Source organism: Gorilla gorilla, chromosome 17 (assembly GCF_029281585.2).
Source record: "Gorilla gorilla gorilla isolate KB3781 chromosome 17, NHGRI_mGorGor1-v2.1_pri, whole genome shotgun sequence".
Lineage (NCBI taxonomy): Eukaryota > Metazoa > Chordata > Mammalia > Primates > Hominidae > Gorilla > Gorilla gorilla.
Genome location: NC_073241.2, coordinates 11,945,737 through 11,971,311, shown reverse-complemented (window position 1 = coordinate 11,971,311; position 25,575 = coordinate 11,945,737).

Below are 25,575 nucleotides of genomic sequence, written 5' to 3'. Positions count from 1 at the left end.
GGAATGGAATGGAATGGAATGGAAAGGAATGGAATGGAATGGAATGGAATGGAATGAAACTGAATGGAATGGAATGGAATGGAATGGAATGGAATGGATTGGAATGGAATGGAATCAAACCGAGTAGAATGGAATGGATTGGAATGGAAAGGAATTGAATGGAATGGAATGGAATTGAATGGAATGGAATGGAATGGAATGGAATGGAATCAATCCGAGTAGAATGGAATGGAATGGAATTCAATGTAACCGAAAGGAATTGAATCAACCCATGTGGAACGGAACGGGATGGGACGGGACGGGACGGGATGGGACGGGTCGGGATGGGACGGAATGGAACGGAATGGAACGGCATGGAATCAACCCGAGTAGAATGGAATGGAATGGAAAGGAATAGAATAGAATAGAATGGAATTGAACCAACCCGCGTGGAACGGAATGGAACGGAATGGAAACGAGCGGAACGGAATGCAAAGGAATCAACCCGAGTAAAACGGAACGGGACGGGACGGGACGGGATGGGACGGAACGGAACGGAACCAAACTCAATGGAATCAACCCGAGTAGAACGGAATGGAATAAATGGAAAGGAATGGAATGGAATGGAATGGAATGGAATGGAATGGAATGGAATGGAGTGGAATGGAATGGAATGGAATGGAATGGAAATCAACCCGAGTAGAACGGAATGGAATGGAATGGAATGGAATGGAATGGAATGGAATGGAATGGAATGGAATGGAATGAGCCCGAGTGGAATGGAATGGAATGGAATGGAATGGAATGGAATGGAATGGAATGGAATGGAATCAACCCGAGTAGAATGGAATGGATTGGAATGGACTGGAATGGAATGGAATGGAATGCAATCAATCCGAGTAGAATGGAATGGAATGGAATGGAATGGAATTCAATGTAATAGAATGGAATTGAATCAACCCGCGTGTAACGGAATGGAACGGAACGGAAAGGAACGGAACGGAATGGAACGGAATAAAGCCGATCAGAACGGAACGTAATTTGACGGGACGGGACGGGACGGGACGCGTCGGGATGGGACGCAATGGAACGGAACGGAACGGCATGGAATCAACCCGAGTGGAATGGAATGGAATGGAATGGAATGGAATGGAATGGAATGGAATGGAATAGAATGGAATTGGATCAACCCGCGTGGAACTGAATGGAACGAAACGGAAATGAACGGAACGGAGTGGAATGGAATCAACCCGAGTACAACGGCACGGGACGGGACGGGACGGGATGGGACGGGACGGGACGGGACGGGACGGGACGTGTCGGGACGGAACGGAACGGAACGGAACTCAATGGATTCAAGCCGAGTAGAACGGAATGGAATAGAATGGAATGGAATGGAATGGAATGGAATGGAATGGAATGGAATGGAATGGAATGGAATCAACCCGAATAGAACGGAATGGAATGGAGTGGAATGGAATGGAATGGAATGGAATGGAATGGAATGGAATGGAATGGAATGGAATGGAATGGAATGGAAATCAACCTGAGTAGAACGGAATGGAATGGAATGGAATGGAATGGAATGGAATGGAATGGAATGGAAAGAACCCGAGTGGAATGGAATGGAATGGAATGGAATGGAATGATGAACCCGAGTAGAATGGAATGGTTTGGAATGAAATGGAATGGAATGGAATGGAATGGAATCGAATGGAATGGAATGGAATGGAATGGAATGGAATGGAATGGAATGGAATGGAATGGAATGGAATGGAATCAACCCGAGTAGAACGGAATGGAATGGAATGGAACGGAATGGGATGGAATGGAATCGAATGATATCGAATGGAATCGAATGGAATGGAATCGAATGGAATCGAATGGAATGCAATGGAATGGAATGGAATGGAATGGAATGGAATGGAATGGAATCAACCCGACTAGAATGGAATGGATTGGAATGGAATGGAATGGAATGGAATGGAATCGAATGGAATCGAATGGAATGGAGTGGAATGGAATGGAATGGAATGGAATGGAATGGAATGGAATGGAAAGGAATCAACCCGAGTAGAACGGAATGGAATGAAATGGAATGGAATAGAATGGAATGGAATGGAATGGAATGGAATGGAATTCAATGGAATAGAATGGAATGGAATCGAATGGAATCGAATGGAGACGAATGGAATGGAATGGAATGGAATGGAATGGAATGGAATCAACCAGAGTAGAATGGAATGTATTGGAATGGAATGGAATGGAATGGAATGGAATGGAATGGAATCGAATGGAATGGAATGGAATGGAATGGAATGGAATGGAATGGAATGGAGTCAATCAGAGTAGAACGGAATGGAATGGAATGGAATGGAATGGAATGCAATGGAATGGAATGGTATTCAATGGAATAGAATGGAATGGAAGGGAATGGAATGGAATGGAATGGAATCGAATGGAATCGAATGGAATCGAACGGAATGGAATGGAATAGAATGGAATCAACCCGAGTAGAACGGAATGGAATGGAATGGAATGGAATGGAATGGAATGGAATGGAATGGAATGGAATGGAATGGAATGGAATCAACCCGAGTAGAATGGAATGGATTGGAATGGAAAGGAATGGAATTGGATGGAATGGAATGGAATGGAATGGAATTCAGTGGAATAGAATGGAATGCAATGGATTGGAATAAAATGAAATGGAATGGAATGGAATCGAATGGAATAGAATGGAATCGAATGGAATGGAATGGAATAGAATGGAATGGAATGGAATGGAATGGAGTGGAATCAACCCGAGTAGAACAGAATGGAATGGAATGGAATGGAATGGAATCGAATGGAATCGAATTGAATGGAATGGAATGGAATGGAATGAACCCAAGTAGAATGGAGTGGATTGGAATGGAATGGAATGGAATGGAATGGAATCGAATGGAATAGAATGGAACGCAATGGAATGGAATGGAATGGAATGGAATGGAATGGAATGGAATCAACCCGAGTAGAACAGAATGGAATGGAATGGAATGGAATGGAATCGAATGGAATCGAATGGAATGGAATGGAATGGAATGGAATGAACCCAAGTAGAATGGAATGGATTGGAATGGAATGGAATGGAATCGAATCGAATGGAACGCAATGGTATGGAATGGAATGGAATGGAATGGAATGGAATGGAATGGAATGGAATGGAATGGAATCAACCCGAGTAGAATGGAATGGATTGGAATGGACTGGAATGGAATGGAATGGAATGCAATCAATCCGAGTAGAATGGAATGGAATGGAATGGAATGGAATTCAATGTAATAGAATGGAATTGAATCAACCCGCGTGTCACGGAATGAAATGGAACGGAAAGGAACGGAACGGAATGGAACGGAATCAACCCGATCAGAATGGAATGGAATGGGACGGGACGGGACGGGACGCGTCGGGATGGGACAGAATGGAACGGAATGGAACGGCATGGAATCAACCCGAGTAAAATAGAATGGAATGGAATGGAATGGAATGGAATGGAATGGAATGGAATAGAATAGAATGGAATTGAATCAACCCGCGTGGAACTGAATGGAAGGGAACGGAAAGGAACGGAACGGAGTGGAATGGAATAAACCCGAGTACAACGGCACGGGACGGGACGGGACGGGACGGGATGGGACGGGACGGGACGGGACGTGTCGGGACGGAACGGAACGGAACGGAACTCAATGGATTCAAGCCGAGTAGAACGGAATGGAATAGAGTGGAATGGACTGGAATGGAATGGAATGGAATGGAATGGAATGGAATGGAATGGAATGGAATGGAATGGAATGGAATGGAATGGAATGGAATGGAATGGAATAGAAAGGAATGGAATGGAATGGAATGGAATGGAATGGAATGGAATGGATTGGAATGGAAAGGAATGGAATGGAATCAACCCGAGTAGAATGGAATGGATTGGAATGGAATGGAATGGAATGGAATGGAATGGAATCAACCCGAGTAGAACGGAATGGGTTGGAATGGAAAGGAATGGAATGGAATGGAATGGAATGGAATGGAATGGAATGGAATGGAATGGAATGGAATGGAATGGAATCAACCCGAGTAGAATGGAATGGATTGGAATGGAATGGAATGGAATGGAATGGAATGGAATGGAATGGAATGGAACGGCATGGAATCAACCCGAGTAGAATGGAATGGAATGGAAAGGAATAGAATAGAATAGAATGGAATTGAACCAACCCGCGTGGAACGGAATGGAACGGAATGGAAACGAGCGGAACGGAATGCAAAGGAATCTACCCGAGTAAAACGGAACGGGACGGGACGGGACGGGATGGGACGGAACGTAACGTAACCAAACTCAATGGAATCAACCCGAGTAGAACGGAATGGAATAAATGGAAAGGAATGGAATGGAATGGAATGGAATGGAATGGAATGGAATGGAGTGGAATGGAATGGAATGGAATGGAATGGAAATCAACCCGAGTAGAACGGAATGGAATGGAATGGAATGGAATGGAATGGAATGGAATGGAATGGAATGGAATGAGCCCGAGTGGAATGGAATGGAATGGAATGGAATGGAGTGGAATGGAATGGAATGGAATGGAATGGAATCAACCCGAGTAGAATGGAATGGATTGGAATGGACTGGAATGGAATGGAATGGAATGCAATCAATCCGAGTAGAATGGAATGGAATGGAATGGAATGGAATTCAATGTAATAGAATGGAATTGAATCAACCCGCGTGTAACGGAATGGAACGGAACGGAAAGGAACGGAACGGAATGGAACGGAATCAACCCGATCAGAACGGAACGTAATTTGACGGGACGGGACGGGACGGGACGCGTCGGGATGGGACGCAATGGAACGGAACGGAACGGCATGGAATCAACCCGAGTAGAATGGAATGGAATGGAATGGAATGGAATGGAATGGAATGGAATGGAATGGAATAGAATGGAATTGAATCAACCCGCGTGGAACTGAATGGAACGGAACGGAAATGAACGGAACGGAGTGGAATGGAATCAACCCGAGTACAACGGCACGGGACGGGACGGGACGGGATGGGACGGGACGGGACGGGACGGGACGGGACGTGTCGGGACGGAACGGAACGGAACGGAACTCAATGGATTCAAGCCGAGTAGAACGGAATGGAATAGAATGGAATGGAATGGAATGGAATGGAATGGAATGGAATGGAATGGAATGGAATCAACCCGAATAGAACGGAATGGAATGGAGTGGAATGGAATGGAATGGAATGGAATGGAATGGAATGGAATGGAATGGAATGGAATGGAATGGAAATCAACCTGAGTAGAACGGAATGGAATGGAATGGAATGGAATGGAATGGAATGGAATGGAATGGAAAGAACCCGAGTGGAATGGAATGGAATGGAATGGAATGGAATGATGAACCCGAGTAGAATGGAATGGTTTGGAATGAAATGGAATGGAATGGAATGGAATGGAATCGAATGGAATGGAATGGAATGGAATGGAATGGAATGGAATGGAATGGAATGGAATGGAATGGAATCAACCCGAGTAGAACGGAATGGAATGGAATGGAATGGAATGGGATGGAATGGAATCGAATGATATCGAATGGAATCGAATGGAATGGAATCGAATGGAATCTAATGGAATGCAATGGAATGGAATGGAATGGAATGGAATGGAATGGAATGGAATGGAATGGAATGGAATGGAATGGAATCAACCCGAGTAGAATGGAATGGATTGGAATGGAATGGAATGGAATGGAATGGAATCGAATGGAATCGAATGGAATGGAGTGGAATGGAATGGAATGGAATGGAATGGAATGGAATGGAATGGAATCAACCCGAGTAGAACGGAATGGAATGGAATGGAATGGAATAGAATGGAATGGAATGGAATGGAATGGAATGGAATTCAATGGAATAGAATGGAATGGAATTGAATGGAATCGAATGGAGACGAATGGAATGGAATGGAATGGAATGGAATGGAATGGAATCAACCAGAGTAGAATGGAATGTATTGGAATGGAATGGAATGGAATGGAATGGAATGGAATGGAATCGAATGGAATGGAATGGAATGGAATGGAATGGAATGGAATGGAATGGAATGGAATGGAGTCAATCAGAGTAGAACGGAATGGAATGGAATGGAATGGTATGGAATGCAATGGAATGGAATGGTATTCAATGGAATAGAATGGAATGGAAGGGAATGGAATGGAATGGAATGGAATAGAATGGAATCAACCCGAGTAGAACGGAATGGAATGGAATGGAATGGAATGGAATGGAATCGAATGGAATGGAATGGAATGGAATGGAATGGAATCAACCCGAGTAGAATGGAATGGATTGGAATGGAAAGGAATGGAATTGGATGGAATGGAATGGAATGGAATGGAATTCAATGGAATAGAATGGAATGCAATGGATTGGAATAAAATGAAATGGAATGGAATGGAATCGAATGGAATAGAATGGAATCGAATGGAATGGAATGGAATAAAATGGAATGGAATGGAATGGAATGGAGTGGAATCAACCCGAGTAGAACAGAATGGAATGGAATGGAATGGAATGGAATCGAATGGAATCGAATGGAATGGAATGGAATGGAATGGAATGAACCCAAGTAGAATGGAGTGGATTGGAATGGAATGGAATGGAATGGAATGGAATCGAATGGAATAGAATGGAACGCAATGGAATGGAATGGAATGGAATGGAATGGAATGGAATGGAATGGAATCAACCCGAGTAGAACAGAATGGAATGGAATGGAATGGAATGGAATCGAATGGAATCGAATGGAATGGAATGGAACGGAATGGAATGAACCCAAGTAGAATGGAATGGATTGGAATGGAATGGAATGGAATCGAATCGAATGGAACGCAATGGTATGGAATGGAATGGAATGGAATGGAATGGAATGGAATGGAATGGAATGGAATCAACCCGAGTAGAATGGAATGGATTGGAATGGACTGGAATGGAATGGAATAGAATGCAATCAATCCGAGTAGAATGGAATGGAATGGAATGGAATGGAATTCAATGTAATAGAATGGAATTGAATCAACCCGCGTGTAACGGAATGGAATGGAACGGAAAGGAACGGAACGGAATGGAACGGAATCAACCCGATCAGAATGGAATGGAATGGGACGGGACGGGACGGGACGCGTCGGGATGGGACAGAATGGAACGGAACGGAACGGCATGGAATCAACCCGAGTAAAATGGAATGGAATGGAATGGAATGGAATGGAATGGAATGGAATGGAATGGAATGGAATAGAATAGAATGGAATTGAATCAACCCGCGTGGAACTGAATGGAAGGGAACGGAAAGGAACGGAACGGAGTGGAATGGAATCAACCCGAGTACAACGGCACGGGACGGGACGGGAAGGGACGGGATGGGACGGGACGGGACGGGACGTGTCGGGACGGAACGGAACGGAACGGAACTCAATGGATTCAAGCCGAGTAGAACGGAATGGAATAGAGTGGAATGGAATGGAATGGAATGGAATGGAATGGAATGGAATGGAATGGAATGGAATGGAATGGAATGGAATGGAATGGAATGGAATGGAATGGAATGGAATGGAATAGAAAGGAATGGAATGGAATGGAATGCAATGGAATGGATTGGAATGGATTGGAATGGAAAGGAATGGAATGGAATCAACCCGAGTAGAATGGAATGGATTGGAATGGAATGGAATGGAATGGAATGGAATGGAATGGAATCAACCCGAGTAGAACGGAATGGGTTGGAATGGAAAGGAATGGAATGGAATGGAATGGAATGGAATGGAATGGAATGGAATGGAATGGAATGGAATGGAATGGAATGGAATCAACCCGAGTAGAATGGAATGGATTGGAATGGAATGGAATGGAATGGAATGGAATGGAATGGAATGGAATGGAATCGAACGGAATCGAATGGAATAGAATGGAATATAATGGAATGGAATGGAATGGAATGGAATGGAATGGAATGGAGTCAACCCGAGTAGAATGGAATGGATTGGAATGGAATGGAATGGAAAGTAATGGAATGGAATGGAATGGAATGCAATGGAATGGAATGGAATGGAATGGAATGGAATGGAATGGAATGAACCCGAGTAGAACTAAATGGAATGGAAAGGAATGGAATGGAATGGAATTGAATGGAATGGAATGGAATTCAATGTAGTAGAATGTGATGGAATAGAATGGAATGGAATGGAATGGAATGGAATGGAATGGAAAGGAATGGATTGGAATGGAATGGAATGGAATGAAACTGAATGGAATGGAATGGAATGGAATGGAATGGAATGGAATGGAATGAATTGGAATGGAATGGAATCAACCCGAGTAGAATGGAATGGATTGGAATGGAAAGGAATGGAATGGAATGGAATGGAATGGAATGGAATGGAATGGAATGGAATGGAATGGAATGGAATTCAATGTAACCGAAAGGAATTGAATCAACCCATGTGGAACGGAACGGGATGGGACGGGACGGGACGGGATGGGACGGGTCGGGATGGGACGGAATGGAACGGAATGGAACGGCATGGAATCAACCCGAGTAGAATGGAATGGAATGGAAAGGAATAGAATAGAATAGAATGGAATTGAACCAACCCGCGTGGAATGGAATGGAACGGAATGGAAACGAGCGGAACGGAATGCAAAGGAATCAACCCGAGTAAAACGGAACGGGACGGGACGGGACGGGATGGGACGGAACGGAACGTAACCAAACTCAATGGAATCAACCCGAGTAGAACGGAATGGAATAAATGGAAAGGAATGGAATGGAATGGAGTGGAATGGAATGGAATGGAATGGAATGGAATGGAGTGGAATGGAATGGAATGGAATGGAATGGAAATCAACCCGAGTAGAACGGAATGGAATGGAATGGAATGGAATGGAATGGAATGGAATGGAATGGAATGGAAAGGAATGGAATGAGCCCGAGTGGAATGGAATGGAATGGAATGGAATGGAATGGAATGGAATGGAATGGAATGGAATGGAATGGAATGGAATGGAATCAACCCGAGTAGAATGGAATGGATTGGAATGGACTGGAATGGAATGGAATGGAATGCAATCAATCCGAGTAGAATGGAATGGAATGGAATGGAATGGAATTCAATGTAATAGAATGGAATTGAATCAACCCGCGTGTAACGGAATGGAACGGAACGGAAAGGAACGGAACGGAATGGAACGGAATCAACCGGATCAGAACGGAACGTAATTTGACGGAACGGGACGGGACGGGACGCGTCGGGATGGGACGCAATGGAACGGAACGGAACGGCATGGAATCAACCCGAGTAGAATGGAATGGAATGGAATGGAATGGAATGGAATAGAATAGAATGGAATTGAATCAACCCGCGTGGAACTGAATGGAACGGAACGGAAATGAACGGAACGGAGTGGAATGGAATCAACCCGAGTACAACGGCACGGGACGGGACGGGACGGGACGGGACGTGTCGGGACGGAACGGAACGGAACGGAAATCAATGGATTCAAGCCGAGTAGAACGGAATGGAATAGAATGGAATGGAATGGAATGGAATGGAATGGAATGGAATGGAATGGAATGGAATCAACCCGAATAGAACGGAATGGAATGGAGTGGAATGGAATGGAATGGAATGGAATGGAATGGAATGGAATGGAAATCAACATGATTAGAACGGAATGGAATGGAATGGAATGGAATGGAATGGAATGGAATGGAATGGAATGGAAAGAACCCGAGTGGAATGGAATGGAATGGAATGGAATGGAATGATGAACCCGAGTAGAATGGAATGGTTTGGAATGAAATGGAATGGAATGGAATGGGATGGAATGGATTGGAATGGAAAGGAATGGAATGCAATCGAATGGAATCGAATGGAATGGCATGGAATGGAATGGAATGGAATGGAATGGAATGGAATGGAATGGAATCAACCTGAGTAGAATGCAATGGATTGGAATGGAGTGGAATGGAATGGAATCGAATGGAATCGAAAGAAATGGAATGGAATGGAATGGAATGGAATGGAATCAACCCAAGAAGAACGGAATGGAATGGAATGGAATGGAATGGGATGGAATGGAATCCAATGATATCGAATGGAATCGAATGGAATGGAATGGAATAGAATGGAATCAACCCGAGTGGAACGGAATGGAATGGAATGGAATGGAATGGAGTGGAATGGAATGGAATGGAATGGAATCGAATGGAATCCAATGGAATGCAATGGAATGGAATGGAATGGAATGGAATGGAATGGAATGGAATGGAATGGAATAGAATGGAATGGAATCAACCCGAGTAGAACTAAATGGAATGGAAAGGAATGGAATGGAATGGAATAGAATGGAATGGAATGGAATTCAATGGAGTAGAATGGAGTGGAATAGAATGGAATGGAATGGAATGGAATGGAATGGAATGGAATGGAATGGAATCAACCCGAGTAGAACTAAATGGAATGGAAAGGAATGGAATGGAATGGAATAGAATGGAATGGAATGGAATTCAATGGAGAAGAATGGAGTGGAATAGAATGGAATGGAATGGAATGGAATGGAATGGAATAGAATGGAATACAATGGAATCAACCCGACTAGAACGGAATGGAATGGAATGGAATGGAATGGAATGGAATGGAATGGAATGGAATGGAATGGAATCGAATGGAATGGAATGGAATGGAATGGAATCGAATGGAATGGAATGGAATGGAATGGAATGGAATGGAATGGAATGGAATGGAATCCACCCGAGTAGAATGGAATGGATTGGAATGGAATGGAAAGAATGGAATGGAATCGAGTGGAATGGAATGGAATGGAATGGAATGGAATGGAATGGAATGGAATGGAATGGAATGGAATGGAATGGAATCAACCCGAGTAGAATGGAATGGATTGGAATGGAATGGAATGGAATGGAATCGAATGGAATGGAATGGAATGGAATGGAATGGAATGGAATGAAATGGCATGGAATGGAATCAACCAGAGTAAAACGGAATGGAATGGAATGGGATGGAATGGAATCGAATGATCTCGAATGGAATCGAATGGAATGGAATCGAATGGAATCGAATGGAATGCAATGGAATGGAATGGAATGGAATGGAATGGAATGGAATGGAATGGAATGGAATGGAATCGAATCAACCCGAGTAGAATGGAATGGATTGGAATGGAATGGAATGGAATGGAATCGAATGGAATGGAATGGAATGGAATGGAATGGAATGGAATGAAATGGCATGGAATGGAATCAACCCGAGTAAAACGGAATGGAATGGAATGGAATGGAATGGGATGGAATGGAATCGAATGATCTTGAATGGAATCGAATGGAATGGAATCGAATGGATTCGAATGGAATGCAATGGAATGGAATGGAATGGAATGGAATGGAATCAACCCGAGTAGAATGGAATGGATTGGAATGGAATGGAATGGAATGGAATGGAATGGAATGGAATGGAATCGAATGGAATGGAGTGGAATGGAATGGAATGGAATGGAATGGAATGGAATGGAATGGAATGGAATGGAATGGAATCGAATCAACCCGAGTAGAACGGAATGGAATGGAATGGAATTGAATGGAATGGAATGGAATGGAATGGAATGGAATGGAATTCAATGGAATAGAATGGAATGGAATCGAATGGAATCGAATGGAGACGAATGGAATGGAATGGAATGGAATGGAATGGAATCAACCAGAGTAGAATGGAATGTATTGGAATGGAATGGAATGGAATGGAATGGAATGGAATGGAATCGAATGGAATGGAATGGAATGGAATGGAATGGAATGGAATGGAATGGAATGGAATGGAGTCAATCAGAGTAGAACGGAATGGAATGGAATGGAATGGAATGGAATGCAATGGAATGGAATGGAATTCAATGGAATAGAATTGAATGGAAGGGAATGGAATGGAATGGAATGGAATCGAATGGAATCGAATGGAATCGAACGGAATGGAATGGAATAGAATGGAATCAACCCGAGTAGAACGGAATGGAATGGAATGGAATGGAATGGAATGGAATCGAATGGAATGGAATGGAACGGCATGGAATGGAATCAACCCGAGTAGAATGGAATGGATTGGAATGGAAAGGAATGGAATGGAATGGAAAGGAATGGGATGGAATGGAATGGAATGGAATGGAATTCAATGGAATAGAATGGAATGGAATGGAATGGAATAAAATGAAATGGAATGGAATGGAATCGAATGGAATAGAATGGAATCGAATGGAATGGAATGGAATAGAATGGAATGGAATGGAATGGAATGGAGTGGAATCAACCCGAGTAGAACAGAATGGAATGGAATGGAATGGAATGGAATGGAATGGAATGGAATGGAATGGAATGGAATGGAATGGAATCGACTCGAATGGAATCGAATGGAATGGAATGGAATGGAATCAACCCAAGTAGAATGGAATGGATTGGAATGGAATGGAATGGAATGGAATGGAATCGAATCGAATGGAACGCAATGGAATGGAATGGAATGGAATGGAATGGAATGGAATGGAATGGAATGGAATGGAATCGAATCGAATGGAATGGAATCGAATGGAATGGAATGGAATGGAATCGAACGGAATCGAATGGAATAGAATGGAATATAATGGAATGGAATGGAATGGAATGGAATTGAATGGAATGGAGTCAACCCGAGTAGAATGGAATGGATTGGAATGGAATGGAATGGAAAGTAATGGAATGGAATGGAATGGAATGCAATGGAATGGAATGGAATGGAATGGAATGGAATGGAATGGAATGGAATCAACCCGAGTAGAATTATATGGAATGGAAAGGAATGGAATGGAATGGAATTGAATGGAATGGAATGGAATTCAATGTAGTAGAATGTAATGGAATAGAATGGAATGGAATGGAACGGAATGGAATGGAAAGGAATGGAATGGAATGGAATGGAATGGAATGAAACTGAATGGAATGGAATGGAATGGAATGGAATGGATTGGAATGGAATGGAATCAACCCGAGTAGAATGGAATGGATTGGAATGGAAAGGAATGGAATGGAATGGAATGGAATGGAATGGAATGGAATGGAATGGAATGGAATGGAATGGAATGGAATGGAATGGAATTCAATGTAACCGAAAGGAATTGAATCAACCCATGTGGAACGGAACGGGATGGGACGGGACGGGACGGGATGGGACGGGTCGGGATGGGACGGAATGGAACGGAATGGAACGGCATGGAATCAACCCGAGTAGAATGGAATGGAATGGAAAGGAATAGAATAGAATAGAATGGAATTGAACCAACCCGCGTGGAACGGAATGGAACGGAATGGAAACGAGCGGAACGGAATGCAAAGGAATCAACCCGAGTAAAACGGAACGGGACGGGACGGGACGGGATGGGACAGAACGGAACGTAACCAAACTCAATGGAATCAACCCGAGTAGAACGGAATGGAATAAATGGAAAGGAATGGAATGGAATGGAATGGAATGGAATGGAATGGAATGGAGTGGAATGGAATGGAATGGAATGGAATGGAAATCAACCCGAGTAGAACGGAATGGAATGGAATGGAATGGAATGGAATGGAATGGAATGGAATGGAATGGAATGGAATGGAATGGAATGAGCCCGAGTGGAATGGAATGGAATGGAATGGAATGGAATGGAATGGAATGGAATGGAATGGAATGGAATGGAATGGAATCAACCCGAGTAGAATGGAATGGATTGGAATGGACTGGAATGGAATGGAATGGAATGCAATCAATCCGAGTAGAATGGAATGGAATGGAATGGAATGGAATTCAATGTAATAGAATGGAATTGAATCAACCCGCGTGTAACGGAATGGAACGGAACGGAAAGGAACGGAACGGAATGGAACGGAATCAACCCGATCAGAACGGAACGTAATTTGACGGGACGGGACGGGACGGGACGCGTCGGGATGGGACGCAATTGAACGGAACGGAACGGCATGGAATCAACCCGAGTAGAATGGAATGGAATGGAATGGAATGGAATGGAATGGAATGGAATAGAATAGAATGGAATTGAATCAACCCGCGTGGAACTGAATGGAACGGAACGGAAATGAACGGAACGGAGTGGAATGGAATCAACCCGAGTACAACGGCACGGGACGGGATGGGACGGGATGGGACGGGACGGGACGGGACGGGACGGGACGTGTCGGGACGGAACGGAACGGAACGGAACTCAATGGATTCAAGCCGAGTAGAACGGAATGGAATAGAATGGAATGGAATGGAATGGAATGGAATGGAATGGAATGGAATGGAATGGAATGGAATGGAAAGAACCCGAGTGGAATGGAATGGAATGGAATGGAATGGAATGGAATGGAATGGAAAGAACCCGAGTGGAATGGAATGGAATGGAATGGAATGGAATGATGAACCCGAGTAGAATGGAATGGTTTGGAATGAAATGGAATGGAATGGAATGGAATGGAATCGAATGGAATGGAATGGATTGGAATGGAATGGAATGGAATGGAATGGAATGGAATGGAATGGAATGGAATCAACCCGAGTAGAATGGAATGGGTTGGAATGCAAAGGAATGGAATGGAATGGAATGGAATGGAATGGAATGGAATGGAATGGAATGGAATGGAGTGGAATCAAACCGATTAGAACGGAATGGAAGGGAATGGAATGGAATGGAATGGAATGAATCGGAATGGAATGGAATCAACCCGAGTAGAACGGAATGGAATGGAATGGAATTGAATGGGATGGAATGGAATCGAATGATATCGAATGGAATCGAATGGAATGGAATCGAATGGAATCGAATGGAATGCAATGGAATGGAATGGAATGGAATGGAATGGAATGGAATGGAATGGAATGGAATGGAATCAACCCGAGTAGAATGGAATGGATTGGAATGGAATGGAATGGAATGGAATGGAATCGAATGGAATCGAATGGAATGGAGTGGAATGGAATGGAATGGAATGGAATGGAATGGAATGGAATCAACCCGAGTAGAACGGAATGGAATGGAATGGAATGGAATAGAATGGAATGGAATGGAATGGAATGGAATGGAATTCAATGGAATAGAATGGAATGGAATCGAATGGAATCGAATGGAGACGAATGGAATGGAATGGAATGGAATGGAATGGAATGGAATCAACCAGAGTAGAATGGAATGTATTGGAATGGAATGGAATGGAATGGAATGGAATCGAATGGAATCGAATGGAATGGAATGGAATGCAATGGAATGGAATGGAATGGAATGGAATGGAGTCAATCAGAGTAGAACGGAATGGAATGGAATGGAATGGAATGGAATGCAATGGAATGGAATGGAATTCAATGGAATAGAATGGAATGGAAGGGAATGGAATGGAATGGAATGGAATCGAATGGAATCGAATGGAATCGAAAGGAATGGAATGGAATGGAATATAATGGAATCAACCCGAATAGAACGGAATGGAATGGAATGGAATGGAATGGAATGGAATGGAATCGAATGGAATGGAATGGAATGGAATGGAATGAACCAACCCGAGTAGAATGGAATGGATTGGAATGGAAAGGAATGGAATTGGATGGAATGGAATGGAATGGAATGGAATTCAATGGAATAGAATGGAATGGAATGGATTGGAATAAAATGAAATGGAATGGAATGGAATCGAATGGAATAGAATGGAATCGAATGGAATGGAATGGAATAGAATGGAATGGAATGTAATGGAATGGAGTGGAATCAACACGAGTAGAACAGAATGGAATGGAATGGAATGGAATGGAATCGAATGGAATCGAATGGAATGGAATGGAATGGAATGGAATGAACCCAAGTAGAATGGAATGGATTGGAATGGAATGGAATGGAATGGAATGGAATCGAATCGAATGGAACGCAATGGAATGGAATGGAATGGAATGGAATGGAATGAAATGGAATGGAATGGAATGGAATCAACCCGAGTAGAATGGAATGGATTGGAATGGACTGGAATGGAATGGAATAGAATGCAATCAATCCGAGTAGAATGGAATGGAATGGAATGGAATGGAATTCAATGTAATAGAATGGAATTGAATCAACCCGCGTGTAACGGAATGGAATGGAACGGAAAGGAACGGAACGAAATGGAACGGAATCAACCCGATCAGCACGGAACGGAATGGGACGGGACGGGACGGGACGCGTCGGGATGGGACAGAATGGAACGGAACGGAACGGCATGGAATCAACCCGAGTAAAATTGAATGGAATGGAATGGAATGGAATGGAATGGAATGGAATGGAATGGAATAGAATAGAATGGAATTGAATCAAACCGCGTGGAACTGAATGGAAGGGAACGGAAAGGAACGGAACGGAGTGGAATGGAATCAACCCGAGTAAAACGGCACGGGACGGGACGGGACGGGACGGGACGTGTCGGGACGGAACGGAACGGAACGGAACTCAATGGATTCAAGCCGAGTAGAACGGAATGGAATAGAATGGAATGGAATGGAATGGAATGGAATGGAATGGAATGGAATGGAATGGAATGGAATGGAATGGAATGGAATGGAAATCAACCTGAGTAGAACGGAATGGAATGTAATGGAATGGAATGGAATGGAATGGAATGGAATGGAATGAACCCGAGTGGAATGGAATGGAATGTAATGGAAAGGAATGATGAATCCGAGTAGAATGGAACGGTTTGGAATGAAATGGAATGGAATGGAATGGAATGGAATGGAATGGAATCGAATGGAATGGAATGGAATGGAATGGAATGCAATGGAATGGAATCGAATGGAATGGAATGGAATGGAATGGAATGGAATGGAATGGAATGGAATGGAGTGGAATCAACCTGAGTAGAAAGGAATGGGTTGGAATGGAAAGGAATGGAATGGAATGGAATGGAATGGAATGGAATGGAATGGAATGGAATGGAATGGAATGGAGTGGAATCAACCCGAGTAGAACGGAATGGAATGGAATGGAATGGAATGGAATGGAATGGAATGGAATGGAATAGAAAGGAATGGAATGGAATGGAATGGAATGGAATGGAATGGAATGGATTGGAATGGAATGGAATGGAATGGAATCAACCCGAGTAGAATGGAATGGATTGGAATGGAATGGAATGGAATGGAATGGAATGGAAGGGAATCGAATGGAATGGAATGGAATCGAATGGAATGGAATGGAATGGAATGGAATGGAATGGAATCGAACGGAATCGAATGGAATAGAATGGAATATAACGGAATGGAATGGAGTGGAATGGAATGGAATGGAGTCAACCCGAGTAGAATAGAATGGATTGGAATGGAATGGAATGGAAAGTAATGGAATGGAATGGAATGGAATGGAATGGAATGGAATGGAATGGAATGGAATGGAATGGAATGGAATCAACCCGAGTAGAACTAAATGGATTGGAAAGGAATGGAATGGAATGGAATGGAATGGAATGGAATGGAATTCAATGGAGTAGAATGGAATGGAATAGAATGGAATGGAATGTAATGGAATGGAATGGAATGGAATGGAATTGAATGGAATGGAATGGAATGGAATGCAATGGAATGGAATGGAATCAACCCGACTAGAACGGAATGGAATGGAATGGAATGGAATGGAATGGAAGGGAATGGAATGGAATGGAATGGAATGGAATCGAATGGAATGGAATGGAATGGAATGGAATGGAATGGAATGGAATGGAATGGAATGGAATGGAATGGAAAGGAATGGAATCCACCCGAATAGAATGGAATGTATTTGAATGGAATGGAAAGGAATGGAATGGAATCGACTGGAATCGAATGGAATGGAATGGAATGGAATGGAATGGAATGGAATGGAATGGAATGGAATCAACCTGAGTAGAATGCAATGGATTGGAATGGAATGGAATGGAATGGAATCGAATGGAATCGAAAGAAATGGAATGGAATGGAATGGAATCGAATGGAATCAACCCAAGAAGAACGGAATGGAATGGAATGGAATGGAATGGGATGGAATGGAATCGAATTATATCGAATGGAATCGAATGGAATGGAATGGAATAGAATATAATCAACCCGAGTGGAACGGAATGGAATGGAATGGAATGGAATGGAATGGAATGGAATGGAATGGAATGGAATGGAATGGAATGGAATCGAATGGAATCGAATGGAATGCAATGGAATGGAATGGAATGGAATGGAATGGAATGGAATGGAATGGAATGGAATGGAATGGAATGGAATCAACACGAGTAGAACTAAATGGAATGGAAAGGAATGGAATGGAATGGAATAGAATGGAATGGAATGGAATTCAATGGAGTATAATGGAGTGGAATAGAATGGAATGGAATGGAATGGAATGGAATGGAATGGAATGGAATGGAATGGAATAGAATGGAATCAACCCGTCTAGAACGGAATGGAATGGAATGGAATGGAATGGAATGGAATGGAATGGAATGGAATCGAATGGAATGGAATGGAATGGAATGGAATGGAATGGAATGGAATGGAATGGAATGGAATCCACCCGAGTAGAATGGAATGGATTGGAATGGAATGGAAAGAATGGAATGGAATCGAGTGGAATGGAATGGAATGGAATGGAATGGAATGGAATGGAATGGAATCAACCCGAGTAGAATGGAATGGATTGGAATGGAATGGAATGGAATGGAATCGAATGGAATCGAATGGAATAGAATGGAATGGAATGGAATGAAATGGCATGGAATGGAATCAACCCGAGTAAAACGGAATGGAATGGAATGGAATGGAATGGGATGGAATGGAATCGAATGATCTCGAATGGAATAGAATGGAATGGAATCGAATGGAATCGAATGGAATGCCATGGAATGGAATGGAATGGAATGGAATGGAATGGAATGGAATGGAATGGAATGGAATGGAATCAACCCGAGTAGAATGGAATGGATTGGAATGGAATGGAATGGAATGGAATGGAATCGAATGGAATCGAATGGAATGGAGTGGAATGGAATGGAATGGAATGGAATGGAATGGAATGGAATGGAATGGAATGGAATGGAATGGAATGGAATCAACCCGAGTAGAACGGAATGGAATGGAATGGAATGGAATGGAATGGAATGGAATGGAATGGAATGGAATGGAATGGAATTCAATGGAATAGAATGGAATGGAATCGAATGGAATCGAATGGAGACGAATGGAATGGAATGGAATGGAATGGAATGGAATCAACCAGAGTAGAATGGAATGTATTGGAATGGAATGGAATGGAATGGAATGGAATGGAATGGAATCGAATGGAATGGAATGGAATGGAATGGAATGGAATGGAATGGAATGGAATGGAATGGAATGGAGTCAATCAGAGTAGAACGGAATGGAATGGAATGGAATGGAATGGAATGGAATGCAATGGAATGGAATGGAATTCAATGGAATAGAATGGAATGGAAGGGAATGGAATGGAATGGAATGGAATCGAATGGAATCGAATGGAATCGAACGGAATGGAATGGAATAGAATGGAATCAACCCGAGTAGAACGGAATGGAATGGAATGGAATGGAATGGAATGGAATCGAATGGAATGGAATGGAATGGAATGGAATGGAATCAACCCGAGTAGAATGGAATGGATTGGAATGGAAAGGAAAGGAATGGAATGGAATGGAATGGAATGGAATGGAATGGAATGGAATGGAATGGAATGGAATGGAATTCAATGGAATAGAATGGAATGGAATGGAATGGAATAAAATGAAATGGAATGGAATGGCATCGAATGGAATAGAATGGCATCGAATGGAATGGAATGGAATAGAATGGAATGGAATGGAATGGAATTCAATGGAATAGAATGGAATGGAATGGAATGTAATAAAATGAAATGGAATGGAATGGCATCGAATGGAATAGAATGGCATCGAATGGAATGGAATGGAATAGAATGGAATGGAATGGAATGGAATGGAATGGAATCAACCCGAGTAGAACAGAATGGAATGGAATCGAATCGAATGGAACGCAATGGAATGGAATGGAATGGAATGGAATGGAATGGAATGGAATGGAATGGAATCGAATGGAATGGAATGGAATCGAATGGAATGGAATGGAATGGAATGGAATGGAATGGAATGGAATTGAATGGAATGGAATGGAATCGAACGGAATCGAATGGAATAGAATGGAATATAATGGAATGGAATGGAATGGAATGGAATGGAATGGAATGGAATGGAATGGAGTCAACCCGAGTAGAATGGAATGGATTGGAATGGAATGGAATGGAAAGTAATGGAATGGAATGGAATGGAATGCAATGGAATGGAATGGAATGGAATGGAATGGAATGGAATGGAATGGAATCAACCCGAGTAGAACTATATGGAATGGAAAGGAATGGAATGGAATGGAATTGAATGGAATGGAATGGAATTCAATGTAGTAGAATGTAATGGAATAGAATGGAATGGAATGGAATGGAATGGAATGGAAAGGAATGGAATGGAATGGAATGGAATGGAATGAAACTGAATGGAATGGAATGGAATGGAATGGAATGGAATGGAATGGATTGGAATGGAATGGAATCAACCCGAGTAGAATGGAATGGATTGGAATGGAAAGGAATGGAATGGAATGGAATGGAATGGAATGGAATGGAATGGAATGGAATGGAATGGAATGGAATGGAATGGAATTCAATGTAACCGAAAGGAATTGAATCAACCCATGTGGAACGGAACGGGATGGGATGGGACGGGACGGGATGGGACGGGTCGGGATGGGACGGAATGGAACGGAATGGAACGGCATGGAATCAACCCGAGTAGAATGGAATGGAATGGAAAGGAATAGAATAGAATAGAATGGAATTGAACCAACCCGCGTGGAACGGAATGGAACGGAATGGAAACGAGCGGAACGGAATGCAAAGGAATCAACCCGAGTAAAACGGAGCGGGACGGGACGGGACGGGATGGGACGGAACGGAACGTAACCAAACTCAATGGAATCAACCCGAGTAGAACGGAATGGAATAAATGGAAAGGAATGGAATGGAATGGAATGGAATGGAATGGAATGGAATGGAATGGAATGGAATGGAATGGAGTGGAATGGAATGGAATGGAATGGAATGGAAATCAACCCGAGTAGAACGGAATGGAATGGAATGGAATGGAATGGAATGGAATGCAATGGAATGGAATGGAATGAGCCCGAGTGGAATGGAATGGAATGGAATGGAATGGAATGGAATGGAATGGAATGGAATGGAATGGAATGGAATGGAATCAACCCGAGTAGAATGGAATGGATTGGAATGGACTGGAATGGAATGGAATGGAATGGAATGCAATCAATCCGAGTAGAATGGAATGGAATGGAATGGAATGGAATTCAATGTAATAGAATGGAATTGAATCAACCCGCGTGTAACGGAATGGAACGGAACGGAAAGGAACGGAACGGAATGGAACGGAATCAACCCGATCAGAACGGAACGTAATTTGACGGGACGGGACGGGACGGGACGCGTCGGGATGGGACGCAATGGAACGGAACGGAACGGCATGGAATCAACCCGAGTAGAATGGAATGGAATGGAATGGAATGGAATGGAATGGAATGGAATAGAATAGAATGGAATTGAATCAACCCGCGTGGAACTGAATGGAACGGAACGGAAATGAACGGAACGGAGTGGAATGGAATCAACCCGAGTACAACGGCACGGGACGGGACGGGACGGGATGGGACGGGACGGGACGGGACGGGACGGGACGTGTCGGGACGGAACGGAACGGAACGGAAATCAATGGATTCAAGCCGAGTAGAACGGAATGGAATAGAATGGAATGGAATGGAATGGAATGGAATGGAATGGAATGGAATGGAATGGAATGGAATCAACCCGAATACAACGGAATGGAATGGAGTGGAATGGAATGGAATGGAATGGAATGGAATGGAATGGAATGGAACGGAATTGAATGGAAATCAACCTGAGTAGAACGGAATGGAATGGAATGGAATGGAATGGAATCGAATGGAATGGAATGGAAAGAACCCGAGTGGAATGGAATGGAATGGAATGGAATGGAATGAAGAACCCGAGTAGAATGGAATGGTTTGGAATGAAATGGAATGGAATGGAATGGAATGGAATCGAATGGAATGGAATGGAATGGAATGGAATGGAATGGAATGGAATGGAATGGAATGGAATGGAATGGAATGGAATCAACCCGAGTAGAACGGAATGGGTTGGAATGCAAAGGAATGGAATGGAATGGAATGGAATGGAATGGAATGGAATGGAATGGAATGGAATGGAGTGGAATCAAACCGATTAGAACGGAATGGAATGGAATGGAATGGAATGGAATGGAATGAAACGGAATGGAATGGAATCAACACGAGTAGAACGGAATGGAATGGAATGGAATGGAATGGGATGGAATGGAATCGAATGATATCGAATGGAATCGAATGGAATGGAATCGAATGGAATCGAATGGAATGCAATGGAATGGAATGGAATGGAATGGAATGGAATGGAATGGAATGGAATGGAATCAACCCGAGTAGAATGGAATGGATTGGAATGGAATGGAATGGAATGGAATGGAATCGAATGGAATCGAATGGAATGGAGTGGAATGGAATGGAATGGAATGGAATGGAATGGAATGGAATCAACCCGAGTAGAACGGAATGGAATGGAATGGAATGGAATAGAATGGAATGGAATGGAATGGAATGGAATGGAATTCAATGGAATAGAATGGAATGGAATCGAATGGAATCGAATGGAGACGAATGGAATGGAATGGAATGGAATGGAATGGAATGGAATCAACCAGAGTAGAATGGAATGTATTGGAATGGAATGGAATGGAATGGAATGGAATGGAATGGAATCGAATTGAATGGAATGGAATGGAATGGAATGGAATGGAATGGAATGGAATGGAATGGAATGGAGTCAATCAGAGTAGAACGGAATGGAATGGAATGGAATGGAATGGAATGCAATGGAATGGAATGGAATTCAATGGAATAGAATGGAATGGAAGGGAATGGAATGGAATGGAATGGAATCGAATGGAATCGAATGGAATCGAAAGGAATGGAATGGAATAGAATGGAATCAACCCGAGTAGAACGGAATGGAATGGAATGGAATGCAATGGAATGGAATCGAATGGAATGGAATGGAATGGAATGGAATGGAATCAACCCGAGTAGAATGGCATGGATTGGAATGGAAAGGAATGGAATTGGATGGATTGGAATGGAATGGAATGGAATTCAATGGAATAGAATGGAATGGAATGGATTGGAATAAAATGAAATGGAATGGAATGGAATCGAATGGAATAGAATGGAATCGAATGGAATGGAATGGAATAGAATGGAATGGAATGGAATGGAATGGATTGGAATCAACCCGAGTAGAACAGAATGGAATGGAATGAAATGGAATGGAATCGAATGGAATCGAATGGAATGGAATGGAATGGAATGGAATGAACCCAAGTAGAATGGAATGGATTGGAATGGAATGGAATGGAATGGAATGGAATCGATTCGAATGGAACGCAATGGAATGGAATGGAATGGAATGGAATGGAATGGAATGGAATGGAATGGAATGGAATGGAATCAACCCGAGTAGAATGGAATGGATTGGAATGGACTGGAATGGAATGGAATGGAATGCAATCAATCCGAGTAGAATGGAATGGAATGGAATGGAATAGAATTCAATGTAATAGAATGGAATTGAATCAACCTGCGTGTAACGGAATGGAATGGAATGGAAAGGAACGGAACGGAATGGAACGGAATAAACCCGATCAGAACGGAACGGAATGGAACGGAATGGCACGGCATGGAATCAACCCAAGTAAAATGGAATGGAATGGAATGGAATGGAATGGAATGGAATGGAATGGAATGGAATGGAATGGAATAGAATAGAATGGAATTGAATCAACCCGCGTGGAACTGAATGGAAGGGAACAGAAAGGAACGGAACGGAGTGGAATGGAATCAACCCGAGTACAACGGCACGGGACGGGACGGGACGGGACGGAACGGGACGAGACGGGACGGGACGGGACGTGTCGGGACGGGACGGGACGTGTCGGGATGAAAAGGAACGGAACGGAACTCAATGGATTCAAGCCGAGTAGAACGGAAAGGAATAGAATGGAATGGAATGGAATGGAATGGAATGGAATGGAATGGAATGGAATGGAATGGAATGGAATGGAATGGAATGGAATGGAAATCAACCTGAGTAGAACGGAATGGAATGGAATGGAATGGAATGGAATGGAATGGAATGGAATGGAATGGAATGAACCCGAGTGGAATGGAATGGAATGGAATGGAATGGAATGGAATGGAATGATGAATCCGAGTAGAAAGGAACGGTTTGGAATGAAATGGAATGGAATGGAATGGAATGGAATCGAATGGAATGGAATGGAATGCAATGGAATGGAATGGAATGGAATGGAATGGAATGGAATGGAATGGAATCAACCCGAGTAGAAAGGAATGGGTTGGAATGGAAAGGAATGGAATGGAATGGAATGGAATGGAATGGAATGGAATGGAATGCAATGGAATGGAAGGGAATGGAATGGAGTGGAATCAACCCGAGTAGAACGGAATGGAATGGAATGGAATGGAATGGAATGGAATGGAATGGAATGGAATGGAATGGAATGGAATAGAAAGGAATGGAATGGAATGGAATGGAATGGAATGGAATGGAATGGAATGGAATGGAATGGAATGGATTGGAATGGAATGGAATGGAATGGAATCAACCCGAGTAGAATGGAATGGATTGGAATGGAATGGAATGGAATGGAATGGAATGGAATGGAAGGGAATCGAATGGAATGGAATGGAATCGAATGGAATGGAATGGAATGGAATGGAATCGAACGGAATCGAATGGAATAGAATGGAATATAACGGAATGGAATGGAGTGGAATGGAATGGAATGGAGTCAACCCGAGTAGAATAGAATGGAATGGAATGGAATGGAATGGAAAGTAATGGAATGGAATGGAATGGAATGGAATGGAATGGAATGGAATGGAATCAACCCGAGTAGAACTAAATGGATTGGAAAGGAATGGAATGGAATGGAATGGAATAGAATGGAATGGAATTCAATGGAGTAGAATGGAATGGAATAGAATGGAATGGAATGGAATGGAATGGAATGGAATGGAATGGAATGGAATGGAATGGAATGGAAAGCAATGGAATGGAACGGAATCAACCTGACTAGAACGGAATGGAATGGAATGGAATGGAATGGAATGGAATGGAATGGAATCGAATGGAATGGAATGGAATGGAATGGAATGGAATGGAATGGAATGGAATGGAATGGAATGGAATGGAATGGAATC